The sequence below is a fragment of the Petromyzon marinus genome, chromosome 28 (genome assembly GCF_048934315.1).
Source record: "Petromyzon marinus isolate PM22_M1 ecotype Great Lakes invasive population chromosome 28, UKy_Petmar_22M1.pri1.0, whole genome shotgun sequence".
NCBI classification, from domain to species: domain Eukaryota; kingdom Metazoa; phylum Chordata; class Hyperoartia; order Petromyzontiformes; family Petromyzontidae; genus Petromyzon; species Petromyzon marinus.
This window is the reverse complement of record NC_133694.1, coordinates 6,140,737-6,147,285: the sequence shown is the minus strand read 5'-3', so window position 1 is coordinate 6,147,285 and position 6,549 is coordinate 6,140,737. Positions and strand designations below refer to the sequence as shown.

Here is a 6,549-nt window from a genome sequence, read left to right as displayed (position 1 = left end):
ACAACATCAGAATGCAGCGCCACATGAAATACGCACTACAATGACAATAGTTTAAAGCGATTTGAAGCATGTTTTAGTTTTTGGGGGAGGGCAGAGCCTTGTGACGTCATATTTGAGGGGGGGGGCTGACTTTTTGTGACGCCGTGTGACGAAGGGGGGCGGTAAAAAATCGCGTGACGTCATTTATGGACGGCCCCTAAGGCAATTCAGTAATCGCGCTAATGTGCGAAAGCCATTCCACTTATCCAAACTGTCAATTTGTAGTTGTGTTTATGTTTGCATTCGCCTATTTTACCGCGGTATTTTGTAAAAAATAAAAATGGGAGAAAATCTATTATGAGTTATGCGTAAACATTATACAATTCGACGAAGCTTCCAAATGGTGCCACTTTATTTGAATTGTCAGGTTCATTAACTTGTTGTCGCGGTGACTTCATTCTCTTGAGTACAACGAGTCATCTGGACTGGCCTTGAATTACAAGCGTCGCCCGCCGGGTTCAGAATTCAATCTGGTGCACCTCGCTGATCTCTGCATCCAAACACAGGGAAGGGTGGCACGTCAGGGTCTGGGTCTGTGCATCCGTGCAGGTGCGTTAACCACCGCGCCGCTCTCTGTGGGCGCGTCGTGTTAAAATTCACAGCCTCACAAATCAGCCGTCTATTTCCTCGCCCGGTGCATTTTTATTTTTTTAAACTTCGGCATTTCAAAGTTGGACTCCGTGACAAAGCAGCTGTGGTTGGACGCAAGAGAGAGCGAGAGAGAACTCGTCAAACACATTACATTATGAATGACTATACTGTGTAACAAAACATATATTTTTTTGTTCCTGGATAGGAAGTTATATTTCCTAATTGCATGTCCCTCAAAAGTACCTAAAATTGCTATTATTGCCCACAAACTTTGCTTTTGTCACTAGGACATTGATATTTAGAAATTTACCTATTTTCAATGCGAAAACGTGGTGTGCATTTGTGACATTCCTTCACATAAAGCCCTGGTCACAAAAGCAAAGTTTGTGGGCAATAATAATAGGCATTTTCTATACTTTTGAGGCATAAGCAATTAGAAAATAACACTTACTATCCAGGAACAATAATCGTGTTACATAGTGATCTGCATGGTGAGAATAAATATAACATTGTGCTATTTAAAACAAAGTCCACGATTTGATTCGTCAGGATTGACGGTCAGATTCACACGCCAATATATTTGTTTTGTATCAATATAGGACCGATAGTGATACATATGCGAATAATGTGGTGTGGACTGTACTGTACTGTAAATAATATAATAATGTATCGCTATTTGGCAAAGCGAATCGAAGCTTCCCCACCGCCACTGATTTAAGCTGTGGCCGGAAATTAACTCAGGGTCACCTGCTTCCGTGCTTCTTAGTGAACACTGGCTCAGAGCGCATGCTAATCTGTTCACCACTGTTTCACCTACACAGCAAATGATCATAAATCAGAAACAATCAATGCTGTGATGCATGTGTAGTGACATTGGATGAGTCGCTGTAGCTCGTACCGCTTGGACATTGGTAGACAATTGAATCAGGGGTAACAGCAGCCCGTTCTACCAGTTGCACCTGTGGGCGAGGCACGGAGCCATCTGGGGGATCCGGAGAGGTGCGGTGGCCGAGGGCGGAGCCTGGCCACGCTGGGCAGGATAAAAGGCGAGCTCCGACTCACACTCGGGGCTGCTGCGATCTGGAGTGGAACTCGTCGTCGTGATTTTCGCCCTCTGCGAACTGTGGGTCTGGCAGCATTGTTGGCTGTCCCGACCCGGTGTGTAGTTATCCCCGAAGGCTGTGGAGGCTGGAATAAAAGAGAGAGAGACAACCTCTTACTAGTGTCTCTGAATTGGTACACTACACATGTATCGTGGGCATAAACATCGATTTTCATGAATGCATCAATCAATACAACATTGCGTCCCGACTATGCATCAGCATTAATAATTCATATATTACAAAAAAAAACAAATACAGATAATTGCATATACGTTCAAGAGATATTGGATACATACTTTAACCTGCAAAGGGGAAACATTGACTTAATAATTTCCAAATGAGACGATGAACGGCATTCGTGCAACGCTTGAGAGTTCAAGTTAACCCATTGCACTCCAAAAAAAAAATACCTGGTCGGTGAAACCAATTCGTCGTCATAACATTTGAGAGATACATGAAAGAGACACGCCGCAGTAGTGGGATTGTGGACAGTCAACTCACACAGGATCATAAAGTAAACCGCTGTGGTCTGCGCTCCTTCGACGGAGGAACTGCAAAACGACAAGAACTATCTCCTGAAGCCCTCTCGTCGTGGCCAGCAGCAGACCTCAACATTTGCATTTAGCTCCAGAGCCACATTGCTGCCGTTATTGCACGAACGGAAGAGTTGAGTAATCGTAGCGATCACACTCGTTATATGAATCATTTTAAAACGTCAACCCTTCGTCGGTAGTAAAAAGCCACGCGTATTTATTGCAGGGAAATTAACAAAACAGCTGTTCTGATTGGAGGGTAGAGGTGGTCTCCTGGCATTCGGTTTGCCCCCCCCCCTCGCCGCCGCTCCTGCCTCTCCACCCCACCCTCCAATTCTGAATAAGGAGCCCGCAGGCTTTTTGTGGGGGCTCAGGAATGTGTTGTTGGTTTTACGCGCGCATTCTCTACCCCGCTTTTTGCTTGTATTTTCATTTTGTTTGCACACACTGGTGATTTTTTTTTTCAATGACGGCTGGGGCTGCGCGTTCACGAGAATCCAAGAGGCGGGTGTTGGTAGGAGGAGGTGGGGGTGGTGAAAAAAAAACAACTAAGAGCAGAACAGATGTGCGCGTGCTCAAACCACGCTGCGAACATTGGGCGCCCATACGGATCCAATTCTGGTCTAGTCGGAACATGGAACATGTATCCTGCTTACACGATCTGTCTAGAAAAGCAAGGCGCGAGTTATTTCAGCCTTTGGGCAAGTACAGTGTTCGGCTGGAGCGAGGGCAGGAAAAAAAAACACTGAATCGCGCTCGTTTTTTCTCTCTCTCTTTCTGTCTCTCCGTACGAGCTGATTGCTTGAAAACAAGAGCGTTTATATTTTCCAGTCGGACAAATTGAGCATCGTGATTTTGGACGGCGTCAGCAAGCAGATAGACTGGCCCAGCAGCGGACTGAAAATGCATGATGATACATCGCCACCATCTACTCCTGAGGCTTTTTTTTTTAAATAAAATAACGATGCACCAATGCAACTGCACAGAATGCACGTAACATTATTTCACGTGCGCTACTCCGCTGTCTGACTGCTTTCCAGGATCGTCGTCTTGTTGAGGCGGTTGTCGTCCTACGGGACATCTATAACTCTTGCCAGGACGATGCCATTCTCTGCCGTTGTCAGTCGAGTCGGCGCTTGCGCATGAAGGATGTACTTGACTTTAAATTTGAGAAGATGTGGAATTCCTGTAGATTCACGGGACAATCGCGCCGCAAAAAAACAACGGAGAGCAATGTCGCGCAGCCTTGGCTGAAGCTACCCAGTTGCTTGAGAAAGATCGTCTTGAAGAAGAAACGACAAGCCAGGAGACGCGGGTTTGGTAGTGGTTACAGTGTCGACCAGTGCATCTGAATCTCAGGAGTTACCCACAGCCCATTGTACACGTGATCTTTGCGGGAAAGGTGGCGTTCAAACGCCGCTCTTGCTCGTCGCAAGCGAAGTCACAGGAGTCGAGCAAAACAACCTCCCTCATGAGGTGACCGAAGGCTTATGGACTTCAGATGCAAGAGAGGTCATCGCCCTCGTGGACGGACTGCGTGATGTCAGTCGAGTAATTGCACACCCAATCAAGACAACGCACGAACGTGTAAATTCCCCATCCTCTTGTGTTGTACGATAGTCTTCATCCTTCCGAAATATCCAGGTTTGTTCGTTTGCGAGTTAAGAGTTGTAAACTCTCGCGTGAGCTTCGTTGAGAGCGGTGCACTCTATTCCAATGGCGGAGCCAGGAGTTACAGGTAGCGGAAGGGGGGGCATCCCCGCCAGCAATGAAAAATGATAAAGGAGTTGTTAGTGAGTAAGGAGTTGTTGGTAAGTAAAGAGTTGTTAGTAAGTAAAGAGTTGTTAGTAAGGACTTGTCCCTCGCTTTTTATTCGACGCGTGTGCGGCGATGGCACAGCCGTCGATCGAGAGGCGAATTCGAACCGCGTTGTGTGATCAGCACAACGCGGCACAATTCTGAGTCACTTATAACTGCTTTGCCGTTACTTATTGCCAATTATGGACTCGGACTATTGTGCTATCATCTCATAGAGTCCCTGGCACGTTATAATATGCTACCCAGTGGCAGTGGGGGTCGCAAAATGCCGATTCATTACTAATAAACCCCAATGATCCGATCGAAATTAGGGATTTCGATTGGATCATTGGGGGGGGGGGGCACGTGCCCCCCCACGCCCCCACTGGCTCCGCCAGTGCTCTTTTCGGATGGTTTGTAGTCGGCATGCCGCATATTGTTGTCACTGCTTTAACTTGGCTATGTATTTATTAATATGGTTTTGTCTATCGGTCTGCATGCATGTATTTGTCTAGACTTCACGCATACTTGTGATGCCATTACCATGGTGGTGAGTTCATGTTCGCTGAATGTTTGGATATTTATGGACGTCTTAACGTCCTCCCATTATTTCGAGAAACCCCCAACGTGTTTTACAGTTCATACGCTAATAATTTCACGGTGACATTTTGCAGGCGGTGCAACGTCATAAATGTTTAGAACAAACCTGGGCTTCGTCGTGATAAATTATACGGAGAGGAGAGAGTAAGGTTAGTGTGAATAGAGGGGGGGCGGGGGTGTGATTATTAATCAATTACTGATGTTATTGTATTTCTCAAGCGAAGATGAAGATGGTAGCCCGTGTCCAATGGCAGACAAATAATTATCGCGAGCATTATTATTTCACGATCGTTATACAGCACGATTCCATTATCCACGTGCGACTGGCCTACAAAGAGGGCCCTTGCTCTGTTATTGTAGAACGACTTATCACACATGCCATAAACATCACGACTTGTCCTCGCGCAACAATCATTCTACAAAACCTCCACAGGCACACGCAGGAAGGTGGAACAACCTGCTTAACATCCCTTTTCAAAGGGTGACATTTGCCGTAATCCAATGCCCAAAACAAATCTACTGCAGCTGAAATTCAGATTAGGACCATCACAAGCCGGCACTCCCAGCCGCATGAGCGATCGCTCCCCTTCAGTCGGTGTCACGCGCAGATAATGCCATTTTTTGGGGGGGGGGCGGAAAGATTGAGAGCGGGCTCAATTTTAGGAGGGCCATAACCTCCCTCTTCCAAAAGGTAAACAATGAACCGAAACATCTCCAGGGATGGGGCAGCTGCTGGGGAGGAGAAGTGCCTGGGCTCAGAGGTCATAGCGCTGAGTTGGCACACGCCGATATCCTGGGTTCAAATCTGGGTAGCCGCCTGTGATTATTAACCGGGTCCTCGAGTACAGTGAGTTGACGGTCTAATATAAGTCATCACTTGCGTATAAAAGAAATAAATAGAACGCCATCGCATTAGATTCGGTACCGCACTTAATTCGGCTGGGTTCCAACTCTGAGAATTGCAAACATCAGCATGCAACTGATATTGCTGTCGATGGCAGGGCGCGTGGGAAAGTGCTGCCCCCCCCCCCCTCCCCCCTCTACTGTGTGGACCAGAAGTCACTTGAAGGGATCTCGAGAGGTAGCTCCGTGACATCTGCTGAAGTGGGACATCCTCGTGAACGCAAAGGGGACATCAAAATGGCTACTCGGTCGCGTGATACGAGGGTGAGCGCTTCACACCGCTAATGCGCGGTCGCATCCATCCGGTTGATGATGCCTTTGATCGTTTCCCTGACGATGCACGTTGCACAGCGGTGTCATAAAGCTGAAGGTCTAATTAATTTTAAAGGATCGCCTGCCGTCTCGTACGTTTTTTTTTATGCCGCGTGGTTGAATTGAAATTGAAAGGACAATACAAATAAGAACATCATTGCTCGAAGACAATTATACTCTTGACGTCGTTTAAAATTGCCGCGCCACTATACCGGAAACGCACTTTTTTGTTCATCAAGTGTCCATGGCATCGCTCCGTAAGGCTTCATTTCGATTGTGTGTGTGTGTGCGGCAAGAAAGAGGCGAGTTTTGCTTCAAAGACCACGGTGGATGTAAGTTGTTTACGTGATAATTATCAATATCACACCAACGCCTCTCCGAGTCGCGTGACCTTTTTCAACAGGGTCCTGCCAACGTTTCACAGAAGGGGCGATGGCTGCCGCGTGTATTTCCAACCGAGTCGTTTGCGGGTTAAATTTACAAAGTCGGCCAATTTTGGACCACAACGCCAGCACACACAATGCCCGACTCCTCTCGCGAATGACGTCGCGGAATCTTTAAGGCTCACCGTGAATTAGACGGCGCGTATTTGTTACGTTAAATTACGGCCAACGCATTAATCGGGGACGCCGCTGGGATTCGAACCGCGCACCCCTGTAACGCGCAAGCCA

The 6,549-nt window shown here is 47.1% G+C and overlaps 1 long non-coding RNA gene across 1 annotated transcript; it reads right to left on the bottom strand.

Moving 5' to 3' along the window:
- Positions 1-373: 373 nt before the first annotated feature.
- On the bottom strand, positions 374-1,833 carry LOC142929279 (uncharacterized). The gene is made up of 2 exons (XR_012945508.1): positions 1,529-1,833; positions 374-529 (listed from the first exon to the last, which is right to left on the bottom strand). It is a non-coding gene; the product is annotated as an uncharacterized LOC142929279 (long non-coding RNA).
- Between the last annotated feature and the right edge of the window lie 4,716 nt (positions 1,834-6,549).